Source organism: Mauremys reevesii, linkage group 3, assembly GCF_016161935.1.
Source record: "Mauremys reevesii isolate NIE-2019 linkage group 3, ASM1616193v1, whole genome shotgun sequence".
Lineage (NCBI taxonomy): Eukaryota > Metazoa > Chordata > Testudines > Geoemydidae > Mauremys > Mauremys reevesii.
In genome coordinates, this window is record NC_052625.1 from 108,495,658 (window position 1) to 108,510,171 (window position 14,514).

The window sequence follows — 14,514 nt, forward strand, 5'->3', positions numbered from 1 at the left end:
TAAGCATCACAACCTGCACTTTAATTTTTCATAAAACTGCCTTTGGAATGAAGTAGATGAGTGTCTCTAGTCTCCGAAGTTCCTTGCAATGAGCTCTTGGGCACTGAGTAAGTAATCAGTCATTATTGACACCTCCCAGTTAATAAACCAGACAAGACAGCTATTTCTTTAATTCACACAAACTGCAGACAGTTGCATGTTTAACTGCTATGAGTCATTAAGGGCCCAACCCTGCCTTACTCCTCAAAGTATTCCCATTGACTTCTGTGGGAGGCTACTTAAAAGATTTGCTTGATTGGAGCCTAACTTAATATAGTGTAACTGGCCCCCATGTCTCATACTAAATGTGAATGGTGAGACAAAACAGTCCACTCCTGCCCAAAAATCAACACATTTTTATTTCAAAAGTTACTTTGTGAGTGACCATAACCTTCATTTTTAGGCAGTTGCGTTTTTCATTAACAGTATTATTTTCCTGAGTGATAAACAAACACATATGTCTCAGTCTGAGAAGCTCTGTGTTGGAGGGCTGACATCCTGAATGCCTTCGAATGAACTCACAGTGGGCGTCAAGGTGACCTTTTAGGATAGTACATTCTAGCGTCAGGCTAATCTTTTTTGCAAGCCAAAATGGAGATCCCATTCAAGATTATTTGTATAAAAACACAGTTGTCTTGATAAAGGAAGCCATATATTTGCGTCATATGACAACATTAAGCAGCACACCAACCTTTATATTTGAGAGGTTTTATCCTCTTGTTCTCATTCCTTATCAAAACATATAAAAAAATTTGAAAGCATGGAACCGATCTTCAGGAAAATGAATACGCAAAATAAGCAAACACCTTTCACATACCAAGGCTGTTAATGAAACTGCCAAGCTGCACATTTGCAAAACCTGGGGTTTAATCAACAAGATCAGAGGCAACAATACAATCCTGATAATCTTCACTATAGAAAAGAACAGGGACTTTCCTTGTAAATAGTTTAACTGCTTCCCTGCTTTCAGAATGTGCAAGAGCCTTTGGATTGGATTATCCCATCACATAGCATCCCTGATTCAGGACAGCACATGCTGAAATCTGTTCCTATTGAGCATATGCTAACTTGAATAATGAGATCTTCCTAAAGTTGGGGTACAGGTGAATAACTTCATCAGTGCCATATCCTACAGTGGGAGAATAAGGCGGCCCTGGCTGTAGCTTCCTATACAATTGTAACTTTAGCGCCCTCATGGCCAACATGGAGTCTGCTCTGCAGGCAGCCCTGGCCAAGAGAAGGCGTGCGCAGGAATGCAGCAGGAAAAATCCTTTCCACCCCAGGGGCACCTGTTCCAAACCCCTCCAGAGTGAACACACACACACACAGGAAAAGTACAATGGATATAAGAAAGGGAGATATGTATTTACAGAGGCATGAGAGGAGGAATACAACAAGGGGAAATATAGGGGGAGCAGTAGAACAGGGTTGCCTCCAAACAAGGCCCCACGGGCCCAGTGGTAGCCCAGTCTGGAAGGGCAGACACTGAGCAATGTGTCTGCACACAGAGTTCAGGAGTCCTGAGCAAAGTTCCAGTCCAGTGGTGAGTCTTGGGGGCTCCTGGTCGTCTACGGCGCCAGTGAACTTTCCCCCAACAAACCCCTCCGGTGCCCTCTGCTGCTGATCTCTGCAAAGCCCCACAGAGCGACCACCTCCCCACTTAACTAACTAGCAGCCTCCCTCCTTGTTCCCAGTGCAGAGTCACAAGCCCCAGTGCTCACAGCCCCATGCAGCGCTGGGCAGCCATGATACTGGGTCCAACTCCGGCCTGTCCTTCTCGGGCGATTCCCCCTGGCACAGGGCTCCTCCGGGCTCCTGTCCTGGGCTGTCCCCGATTGGCCTCTCTGTCCCTCCCAGGCTTCAGGCAGGTTCTCTGCTGCTTCCTTTGTGAGGGCCTGCGGGCTGCTGCCTCTCCCTCTCCCCCAGAGCGCCCCCCTGGAGCTTCCCTCCTTTTTTCTCACTCTCTCCCTCCCACCTAGGAAAAAGATTTAAAGGGGCCATGCTCTCTAAACCCCAAAGGGGTTACTCAATATCCATGTAAGTGTATTAAATGCTGTGGCATTCTAGTTAGCTGAAACCGAATCATGTGACCTTCTAATACTGCATATTAATTTGATGCTGCCATATTAGATCTGACAGCATCCAAAGTACTCCTATACTCTTAAGAGTTCGTTTCCCTTTTCATTGTGCTGTGACCAGCACTGAAATAATAGTAAAACCATAAGTCATTAGAGGTTTTTTCATACCCTAGATGCTGCAGGATCCCTTAACAAATACCATATTTTGGAACATCTATCCAGTGGATTTAAGCATGGGCTTAACCCTTGATTTGATGGTCTATGGTCCTAAAAAGTCTGCAAGGGTAGCAGAGCCGGTCCATTTAGTCTTAAAAAACAAAACAAAAACACAGGAAATGTTCAATAACCTACTGCCATCCACTATTAGACCATTGCTCCTAGGTTTAGGATTTTACAGTAGTACATACATATCCCTTGTTAATAAAAAGCGATTTTCCTCAAGAAATGCTACACCTGAAACTTGGAATTTAATCAAGTTTCTTGGAGCTAGAAGTGTGGGAGAAGAAATGAAAATATAGATATCAATTCACGATTTGATGCGGAATTAGTTTACACTGGAATACACAGGGTCTTTGTGCTGATATTATAGCCATCCTGATAACATGAGTATAGTTCAAATTATTCCAGTTTAAGTCTTAAGAAGGGATCAACCATCAATTCCCTGAAGCCTAATCAGGACCTGCTACAACCAATGATATTATTAAATGTTCCATTTCAGAGTGTTCCAATAGCTTCCCAATAGGATGCATTACAGCATGACAGTAGGTTTACGTAACACCTAGGAACTCTATGCTATAGAGCTCTACTTTCAGAAAGTGCTTGATGCATTTACCTCTCAATCCCCAGCCCCTGAAATGAGGGATACATTCTTTTATTGAACACTGTTTTAAAAAAAATATGTATAAGCATGCAAAGAGCTTGGAACTTATTGTCATGAAACTAAACAATGATTCTGTGTACTAAAGGCATACTTTACCTAGAAAGCCACTAGTTACAATAAAATAAAAAGTCCATTTTCTCAAATGTTCACTGTTACTGTATTGTGTGGTTGCAGTCCCAGCCCCAACCCCTAACATGTCTGGAGACCCCTCCAAATGGAGGGGGGTCAACCCCAGCTGCTAGCATCCCCAGAAACCGCTTCCTCTGAGCATGTGAGGGCAGTCTGTGCTCCTAGAAATCCCAAGGATCCTCAGATTGGGAGGACAGCCCAAGCCCACACAAAGGGGGAGTAGGCAGCCTCTGGACATCTCAGAGCCCCTCTCTCCCCAACTGTATGTGTGTGAGGACAGAGGCCTGGCTGGGAATACAGTGAGGGAGAAGGATGGGGTTAGGATTCCAAACCATGGCCCCTCTAAGACCTGATTGGCCAAGTGGATTGACACAGAGAGCCAATGAGGTCTGAGAAACAAAGTGTGATTTGGCCTTCCTGATTTTTATACTCCTCCCTGGTCATTTGTCCAATCTTCCACTTCTTGTAAGCTTCTTTTTTGTGTTTAAGATCACCAAGGATTTCACTGTTAAGCCAAGCTGGTCGCCTGCCATATTTACTATTCATTTTACACATTGGGATGGTTTGTTCCTGCAACCACAATAAGGATTATTTAAAATACAGCCAGCTCTCCTGGACTCCTTTTCCCCTCATGTTATTCTCCCAGGGGATTCTGCCCATCAGTTCCCTGAGGGAGTCAACATCTACTTTTCTGAAGTTCAGGGTCCGTATTCTGCTGCTCTCCTTTCTTCCTTGTGTCAGGATCCTGAACTCGACCATCTCATGGTCACTGCCTCCCAAGTTACCATCCACTTTTGCTTCCCCTACTAATTCTTCCCTGTTTGTGAGCAGCAGGTCAAGAAGAGCTCTGCCCCTAGTTGGTTCCTCCAGCACTTGCACCAAGCAATTTAAACAACACCACTAAAAAGAGCTCAGATCAAAATGCCTACAACTGAGGAAGTTTTACCTGACTCTGCAAAAGCAAAAATATTCTTGGTATATGATAACAAAAGACAAATATTTGCAAGGGCTACTGGTCAAGGAAGGCAGCTATCTCACCACATTTTTTACACCAGGAGGTAGACCTCTAGATGATTGAGAATGCTGGTTGGAATCAAACCTGCAATGGAAAAATATCAGTGCCCTCCCAGCAACGTGTATTAACAGTACTTACAGGAATCAGAATTAGCTGATGGCATTCTGGTATCTAGATACACAGACCTCGATCTTGATCTGCCGCAACTTCATCTGTCTGCTAGAAAAAGCCAAAGAATAAATCTATAATTGAATAAAACCAAGAAATTGCAGTTATGTGCAGTACTATACATGAGACACTTGCTGACCTAAACTGATACCACCTGACCCCAAAAAAGTACAGCCAATACTGCAGGTGTCCACGCCTAAAAGATATTAAATGAGTTCAGAAGCTAATAGGATTTGTAAGAATGACAAGCCTCTCAGATGTGTGTGAACCCCTGAGGCAACTACCAAACCATGACGCACTAAGGACATGGCTCCCTCAATGTGATGCAGTCCTCACACATATCAAGGAGCTGCTGACCAACTATCCCATTCTGAAATACTACAATGTGAATGAAGGGACAACCATACAATGTGATGAAAGTGAGAGGAAGCTCGGGGCATCACTCCTACAAGAAAAGGGACAGCCAGTAGCTTTCATGTCAAGGTCACTATCACCAACAGAACAAAGATATGCCCAAGTAGAAAAGGAAAGTCTCGCAATAGTGTTCTCATGTGCAAAGTTCAACCAGTATGTTCAAGGACAGGAAACCATTAGTGGTTTATCAGTTTCTACTTGAGAAAGCATTTTAAAAAGCCACTGCTAGCAGCCCCAAAACACCTTCAGTGCACGCTACTGAAATTGCAATGTTACAATTTACAAGTATACTACAAGAAAGGGGCTGAGGTGTACAGCTGACTTTTTATCCAGAGCAGCCCTGCAGCACGAAGAGCTGGCAACTAAACAAGAATGTGAGATCCTCAGCCTGATAGAAAACATCACCCGAGCCAGTTATGTGCCAGATTCAAGGCAGGAGCTGGAAGGAATCTGAGAGAAAACTATATAAGACAAAGATGTATGAAGTGCTCACATCCATCATTCTGTCAGGATGGACAGACACAAGGGAGGAAACCCACCTGCCTCTCAAGAATACTGGAACTAACCAGACGAGCTGAACATACAACAGTTGAGGCAATCAAATCATAATACCCAGATAATTGAGAACAGAAACTCTCTCGAGAATACATGAGAGCCATTCTGGAATGGAAGCCTGTATCCAGAAAGCTAGAGATGCTATATACAGTAGCCAAACATGACAAAGAATATCCGAGACCTGGTGAGCAGTTGTGGTACATGTGGGGCAATGCAAGCCAAGCAGCAAAAAGAGATGATGAAAATACACTGCATCCTCTACAGAAATTGGACTTTTTCATCACAAATCACACAAAGACTACTTTGTTACTGTAGACTTCTATTCAGACTTCTGGAAACTAAATGAACTGTCAAATACTAACGCCGTAAACACCACAGAGCAACGAAGCATTGTAGGGATATTAAAGAAGGTTTATATTGAGCATGGTTTATATGAAAAATGAACATGGTTTATATGAAAAATGATTTATTGTTAGAAATAATTTATTGTTAATTGATACTTTATAATTTAAGATTTATGTTAGAAGTAAATTTGTGATTCCCAGCATTTAGCCTCTAACCTGCAAGCCACCAGCTGTGTCTGTGTAAAGCCTGCTCAAAGAGATACTTGGTATAAAACTTGTTAAGCTCAAAGAAATACTTTGTATAAAACTTGTTAAACATTAATTATCTCTAAGTAAGCCAAAACAGTAGCTGTTATAGTGTATAGATAGAGACCCCCACCCTCTGTAAGTTTTCATCTCACTTTATCGTTGCTTGTTAAAAGACAGGGAGTCTCACATAAATTGGTAACACCCCAAAAAGTAAAGAGACAGTGAAATAGATGTGATTAAGATAGAGAATGTATGTGACTGAATGGTTAGGGAGTCACCAGCCTGAAGAATTCAGTGTCAGCTGAAGAAGGTGTCAAGTGGGATCAACCAGATGACCCCCGGAGGGCAAACTGGAATCCACCCACCACACCTCAAAGGAAGGAAAAACAAAACACCTATTAACATGGAGCCAGCCATCTGCTGATTGATTTAACAACAGCAGAATGAAGCAACTCCTATGAACTAACATAGGGAAAAATCCCTATAAAACTGGACTCTAAAGAATAAGGACTTTGAGTCTACGGTTCTGCTGCCAGCCTCCAAGAGCATCAGATGCATCTGACACAGACTCGGCTCCATCCTCATGACCAAGATACCTGGCCAGTAACTTGGCATGAGCAACATCTAGGCTGGTAACTATAACATCTATACAGAACCTGAATGAATGATTGTGTGGATGAATATATGTGTGTGTGTGTGTGTGTGTATAAGGAATAAGTAGTAATAGAAACAAGTAGGAAAACATTGTCTTTTGTTTTGTTATGGTATTTACAATAAATGTGGCATCTTTGCCTTATCCCTCTTAATAAGATCCTGCTGGTTTTTATTATATTGGTATAACATCATTTCAGCAGGAATGGTATCCCAAACAGTGCACTTTCAGACCCCAGTTTACTCTCAGTGAGTTCCGTCAATTTACCCAGGAATGGGAATTCAGTCACATCACATCCTCATCATAGCACAGCCAGTCAAATGACAAAGCAAACTCAACAGTTAAAATTGCTAAAGCTATTAAAGAAAGCTGCAAGAAGCAAGAGGAAATATGCTATATATGGAAAGCCATTAATGAATGGATAAACCAGGGGTCGGCAACCTATGGCACACGTGCCAAACACGGCACGCAAGCCGATTTTGAGTGGCATGCTGCTGCCTGCCACGGTCCCGGCCCCCAGCCCCACTCAGCGCCCCCGCCCACCGCTCTCCTCTGCGGGGGCAGGAGGCAGAAGCTTGATCCTGCAGCAGCCAAGCTTCCCCCCTCCCCCGCTTCTTCCCCCAGCGTGCTGCTTTCCTGCCCCTCCCCCTCTCCTTCCCTGTGCAGATTAGTTGATGGCTCTTGCCAGGGGGAGGGGGAAGAGTGGCAGCCTGCTCACTGCTCCGTAGAGGAGGCAGAGAAGAGGTAGGGACGGGGCCTTGGGGAAGGGGGTGGAACAGGGCACATCCCTTCCAGCCCCCTGCCCTGAGCCGCTCAGGGCAGAGGGCTGGGAGCACCCCCATGAGCCGAGCACCCCAGCCCTCTGCCCTGACCCCTGAACCCCCCCACACCCAACCTTCTGCCCTACACCCCCACCTCCCAGCCCTCTGCCCTGACTCCTGAACCACCCCATCCAGCCTTCTGCCCTACACCCCCCACACCCTCAGCCCTGACCCTTGAACCCCCCACAGCCCCCATCCTTCTGCCCTGACCCCTGAACCACCCCCACACCCAGCCTTCTGCCCTACACCCTCCACACCCCCCAGCCCTCTGCCCTGACCCCTGAACCCCCCCCACAGCCTTCTGCCCTGCACCTTCCACACCCCCCAGCCCTCTGCCCTGACCCCTGAGCCCCCCTCCAGGTCTGGGGTCCCAGCTGCCGGCCCCTTGCCAGCCGGCATCCCAGCCGCAGGCCCTGCTCAGCCCGCTGCTGGCCTAGGTGAACAGAACCCCAGCCTGGCAGCGAGCTGAGCAGGCTGGTGGCGTAAGATCAGCATTTTAATTTAATTTTAAATGAAGCTTCTTAAACATTTTGAAAACCTTGTTTACTTTACATACAACAATAGTTTAGTTATATATTATAGACTTATAGAAAGAGACCTTCTAAAAATGTTAAAATCTATTACTGGCACGCGAAACCTTAAATTAGAGTGAATAAATGAAGACTCGGCACAGCACTTCTGAAAGGTTGCCGACCCCTGGGATAAACACTTCCACAAAAGGCCTTAACAGCAGCCCACTTCAATGCCTGATATCAAGACATATGCATATTTTGGTGTCTATAGCCCCAGCATTACTACAATTGGCAGTGACAGAAGCAACAGACAAAAAGAGGAAGACAGACAAAGGCCAAAGCCTACTAAGACTAACAAGCTAAAGGACTCTCAGTACTACACCTGAGAGATGCTCCCAGGCTCAGACTATTTCCTCAGGACATATCATGCACTTGCAAGCAAGCTACGAGTTGAACAGATAAATCCTTTATATAATATAGCAACGGATGGGCATATATTTCACCAAGATCACAAATGCAAACATGATAAAAACATGATGTGGAGGATGGTGAAATATGCACTCAAATGAGACTGGATCAGCAGAATATAGAAGGAACATAGGCCACTTAGTGCCTGATACTTATCAGAACAGACTCTGAAAACAACACTCCACTCCACCAGTAGAACTAAGTGCAGGCAATTTTCTATTACGAGAAGAAAGATTTGCACTTGCTTAAGCATCAAGTCACCTGCAAGGTATACACAAGACTTTGGACAATACCATGAAACAAGAAGCCTCCAAAACCCAGAGGAAAATACCTTAGCTGCCAAGCCAGTTGAATGTTAGTGAAAAAACAGAGTTGACGTTAGGTTTTGTTAAGTTTATAGCGGCATGGCTGCGAAACTATAATTAAGGTTGCTTCACGACATCTGTTTAAAGGTCAACCTTTCTAAGTCCTCTAAAATCAACACACACAGTTGGATTTCTTTGAAATTTGGTGTGCCTAAATAGGGTGCAGGGCATGCTCAGTGACCCAAATTTGGAGACACTTGAGCCAGGCATTCTGGAGATAAGGGCCCCCCCAGGCATTTTAAAAAAGTTTCTAGGTAGTTTGTGGTTTTTTGGCCCAGAACTAGAGCTCAAACTACTGACGCAATGCAGGTCAAAAAGGTCTCAACTAGTTGAGTTTTACCCAAAGTAGTGCATAGCACCCAGTAAGTCTTTGCAGGACCTTAACTGTGGACAGTATTTAAGACAATGTACGGGTTTTTTACACTGCATATACACCAACACAAAAATAGTTAGACCATTTCCATTCCTGCCACTTCATATGCTTTAAAGCTTGACTCTCGTAAATGCTAAAAAACCCAAATAGATACTTGGATTGCCTTGAAATTTGGTGCCCTCATGAGGGACACATGGTCGCATTTGTGATCCAAATTTGGGGTCATTTGACCAAGGGGTTCCCAAATTACAGGCCTCCCCAAAGAAGCGCTTTCCTTTTGCTGCCTTATACTGTTCAACTGAGAGGCACAATGGCTGGATGAATCACAGACCTCTTCATGGCTTTGAACTCACCCTTCAGTTAACATAACTAAGGAGAAGTTAAGGACAAGCCCCCACCTAAGACAAAAGGAGTTTTGCACTCAGTGGTTGGAGGTTGCTACAGTTTGGGAGTCATGGGTTGCAGTTTTATTTTGGGAGGAATGTAATCAAAGTATTGGGGAAAGGAGGTGGGAAATAGACATTTAAATGCTTCCTGGAAGGGGTGCAGGAGTGGGGACAATAGCGGGAGAGGAAGTTGGGGCTGCAGTGAAGGGAAGGGGATATTGGGAGGGGAGAGGGGCTGGGGGCTTGGGTGAGGGAGACTTGGGGGTTAGTGGGAGTGGAGAGCACGTTAGCCCCACATTCTCCCTCCTGTGTATGAAGCCAGATCTGGGGAGCTCTTGCCCCCTCCCTGCATTCCTCATACGATCCAAGATAGATGGGTCCTTGCCCCTCTGTTGGTGTCTGAGCCTCTCCCGCTGCCGTGTGTTTATGTAGCGCAATAGGGGGCTGATGCCCATCTATAAGGATTGTTTCTTCCCTAACTCTCAACTGGCTTGGCAACTATGGTATTTTCCTCTGGGTTTGGGAGGCTTGTTGTTTCATGCCTTGGTACCATACAAAGACTTGTGTATACCTTGCAGGTGATTTGATGCTGGAGCAAGTGCGAGTCTTTCTTGTGATAATAAGAGACTGCCTGCACTTAGTTCTACAGCTCGCATGGTGTTTTGAGAGAGTGTTCCAATATCTATCACTCATTGGCCTATGCTCCCTCTGTGTCCTGCTGATCCAGTCTCAATGGAGTGTGCATTTCCCCATTCTCTACCCCCTCTCTTAGAGCCAGGTTCTAAACAGGGGTTCTCAGGACAAATTATTTGGTGGCTTCAAGGTACGGCCACCAACTCTTACTGGTGGCCGCCTCTCACACTTTTTCCTAAAATACTTAATTAGTTTAGGAAAAACAAACAAATATGCAAATATACACATCCAAATCATTGTAATTTATTTATTGCTAGTTAGTAAGTCTGTTGTGAAAAGTGATATTAAAAAAACATACACATCATTTTTCACAGCAGGCTTACTCAGCCCTGGCAAGCCTGGGGACAGATTAAGCTAGGGGGCAGAGGTCTGGGGAGGTACTCCTTTTCCCCTCCCCCATCACAATCCAGGAGGTCTGTGGCCACAAGAAAAGCCCTTGATGGCCGCATTTGAGAAATGCTGTCTAGGAGGCTTGCCATTTTGAGAGGGTCTGAGGTCCCCTCCTTGTCCCCAATGCAAGCCAGGGTTGTGATAGTGAGAGGGGAGGAGGTCCTGCTTCTAAAAAACTCAGGAAGGGGGTGGGAACACTCACTGCAATGACTGAAGCAGTTCACACATCTCAGAACTATTGGTTCAGGCTATATTCATCTCCATGGGCATTCTCATTTAGTGGAGAACATCACATTGAGATGGATGGGCCACTTCACACCTTTCAGAGGCTCCTACCCTACTGAAGGATGCATAGAGGAGCCTTTTCTCTCTATCCTTGTAACCTGCCTGCTTGGGCAGATTTAATTTTCTATGTCTTGTGAACATGCAGAGTTAGGTTAGTGACCCACATTTGGATTCATTTGAGCCAAAGCTGCTGGAGATATAAGCCCTGAAAAAATAGCCTTTTTATTATTATTATTATTATTTTGCACACAGAGCTAGAGATCAAACTAGTGCAGTGATATGGGTCAAAATGATCTCAATCATTCAACTTTTACCCAAGGTTGTGTATGGCACCCAATAAGTCTTGGGGGACCCAAAGCATCAACGTTGTCAAGGGGTTCTTTCGCAGCAGAAGCAACTCCTTGTGACCAGGCATCGCATAGCAACTCTCTGCCTGTATGACTAACACGGCTACCCCTCTGATGTTTAATTTTGCTATCTCAAATGTGGCAAGAGGGATGTTACGATAGATAGATCCACCATAATGGATGTCATAGTATGAAAGTATGCTTATATAAAAGGTAGTGTCTAAGAATGTAGAGCAGGGGTTCTCAAACTGGGGGTCGGGACCCTCAGGGGGTCACAAGGTTATTACATGGGGGGGTCACAAGCTGTCAGCCTCCACCCCAAATCCCGCTTTGCCTCCAGCATTTATAATGGTGTTAAATATATTAAAAAGTGTTTTTAATGTATAAGGGGGGGGGGTGTCGCACTCAAAGGCTTGCTATGTGAAAGGGGTCACCAGTACAAAAGTTTGAGAACTACTGATGTAGAGAACTCTGTTTTCAGGAAGTGCTTAATGAGAGAGGACAGTAGATGTAGAGGAAAGAATAACGCCTGAAGGGTTGCATTGTCTTGGTTCTTTCTTTATTTTTGAGAACTCAGCTTCTTAAACATTTCCTCAATTTCCTTTACAGTCTGTCTTTATTTAGAATCTTTCAATTCTCCAATTCCTCCTAGTTTCTGAACTTTGCAGTTCTAGAGCTACTTCTGCATTTCTTCCCAGCTCCAGACTTCAAATGTTTCATACCAAAGATGCACAAGATAGTCACAGCTAGGGTGACCAGATGTCCCGATTTTATAGGGACAGTCCTGATATTTGGGGCTTTTTCTTATATAGGCGCCTATTACCCCCCCACCCCCTGTCCCGATTTTTCACACTTGCTATCTGGTCACCCTAGTCACAGCAAAAAATAAAAGTGCTAAAAATGGAGCCCCATTGAAATTCATGATGCTTTACTAAAAATGCAGTGTTTTGCACAGAACCGGCTGGTGTCACCACCATTGTCAAGTTCAGTGTGGAATTGTTTCTACTAACTGGATAGTTGTGGAAATATTGAGGCAGTTTTTTTCCTGGTGCATTTTGAGTTTTTAGATGGATTAGTTGCTACTGTCACAGGGTTTGTATACAGTATCAGTTCTTTTCATGACTAACTGAGCCTACACTGTGTGCCCAGGAGGATTAGCAGAAGCTATTTTGATTTGGTATCCCTAAGGAGGAAGCTGTATTCACAGCTCTGAAGCTCCCTTTTTGCCCGGCTGCTGCTCTCAACGTGGTAGAAGGAAGTTCTAGGGTTTTCCCCTTACTCTTATCCGTCCTTCATTCCATTTCACTTTGCCTCCCCCAGTCTCTCCCTCTTCATTTGTAGAACAAATGACTTCCTGAGCTCAAGCCAGTGCAGTCATGCTTTAAACTTGCGCTCGGGCCCTCCGTCACACACACAACAGAGCAGTGGCCCCTGAAATGTGTCTCAACCCCAACCTCAGAGGGACTTCTTACTGTACAGAGTGATGAGTTAGTTCAGTGCCCAGGAGAAGTAATTCCTTGACATCTTACACCAGTAATGCTGTTGTATCCCAGGTTACTAAGACTTTGTTTGAATCATAGACCTGAGACTTTTCATTGAGCTATATATTTTGTTACAGCTGCAGAGTATGAACAGCCACACTGTACTGACTCAATTCCTAAAAGTCTGGTTTCAACATGTATCGGGCTCAGCTTAACCCAAGATGGATCCTCTGAGACAGTCTCTCTCGGGTGGCTGTTCTAAAGTTATGCTTAGGAATCTCAAAGGCTATTTCCAGAGCATTACAACTGCCTTCAAGAGAGTCATTTCTGTTTTTGTGAGGTGAACATCTGGGGTGAAATCCCATCCCCACTTCAATCAGTAGCAAAACTCTCATTGACAGCACTGGGGATAGGATTTCACTCCCAGGCAGAGCTGTCCCTAGGGTATGGCAAATTGGGGCTACTGCTCCCAGCCCTGTGTTGTGGACTGGCGCGATTGGCCAGCACGATCGGTCCTGGAAGTGACGGGTCAGTCCCGGAAGTGACGGATTCATCACTTCTGCCCTGGGCCCTGCACCCTGCACCCTCCTAGGGACGGCCCTGCTCCCAAGCACTAGTTATTGGGCAGTGACCACTTTACTAAATTCACATTGACCACTGAACAAGTCATTGGATGTTTGCCACTACTGCCCCTGGCTGAATCTGAATCCTGACCTAGAAATGAAAACCTTTATAGCCAATTATGAAATGCTGATTCTCAGATATTAAACTCAGTCTTTATTATCTCTGCCTATTGATGGGACAATAACATTTCCTTCCTGGGAGCCTGAAACACTATGTCAAGATACATTTTTTAAGATTCAGACAGTTCAAACAAAGCATATAACTTATAAAACTGTATTGGGGTGGAGAAGATTTTTATGGGCTGTGCATTACATATTTTATTGCCATAACTTTGCTCTGACCACATTATTCATGAGTGGCATAAACAAAGAATGAGTTACTTAAAAGGTCTTTCTAAACGGCTGACAATAAAATAGCAAAGATTCAATTGTTCAAATAAAAACGAGGAGTCTGATGGCACCTTAAAGACTAACAGATTTATTTGGGATCTGTTAGTCTTTAAGGTGCCACCGGACGCCTCGTTGTTTTTGTGGATACAGACTACATGGCTACTCCTCTGATAATTGTTCAAATGCCCATGTGATGCTGGCAGACCAGGTGCCAGCTCTTGTCAAGGCTTTAGGCCTCAGCCAAGCACTGAAATTCATTGCTGGAAACCAGTCTGTTTCACCTGTGTGTTAGCATGATTAAGATGGGTATTGGATTTATAACAATGTGTTTAGACTTTATAAAATACTTGTAAGTTGCTGCATACATTAATCTCACTTATATCTTTATTAAATGCTATAAGGTAATAGTTAAGTTTTTGCTTTATAACGGTAAAAAAATGTTTTCTCTGAAACTGTGAACCCAGACAGGAGGGATCATCTCCTGCCCATCAAGAAGGCCTATCAAAACTAAACAGGCCATTATGGGACATCACATCACAAAGACTTTGTTAATTGTCCCCTCACACCCATGAAGAGGCAACATGCAAAAGGGCAAGTCCCATTAGCCTGAATTCTGGAAGAAGGAAATAAAAATAGCTGACAAGAAAAATTTTCATTTCTTACTGCTTGGACTCTCACAGGGCTGGAGCTACGAAACAGAAACAGTGATCCCCAGGGTCAACCTGGGTTGGCCTTAAAAGACATTCAGAGCTGACAGATTACTATAACTCTGTCACCTTTTAAAACCCTAGACTAACTCATTTGTGTATGTGTTTGCCTGCTTTAACCTTATGATAATTCATTTCTTTTCTTAGTTA

The 14,514-nt window shown here is 44.4% G+C and overlaps 1 long non-coding RNA gene across 16 annotated transcripts in view; it reads right to left on the minus strand.

The window, feature by feature from the left end:
• The window catches only part of LOC120400691, a 73,337-nt gene that overhangs the window by 37,063 nt on the left and 21,760 nt on the right, over positions 1-14,514 (minus strand). For 12 of the 16 annotated variants that reach the window (XR_005595987.1, XR_005595988.1, XR_005595992.1 and 9 more), the window contains one exon: positions 4,280-4,360. The exons of 2 other annotated variants lie outside the window; for them this stretch is intronic. This is a non-coding gene — a long non-coding RNA (uncharacterized LOC120400691). The remainder of the gene's footprint in view (positions 1-4,279; positions 4,361-14,514) is intronic. 2 more of the 16 variants (XR_005595983.1, XR_005595986.1) reach the window with 1 other exon arrangement.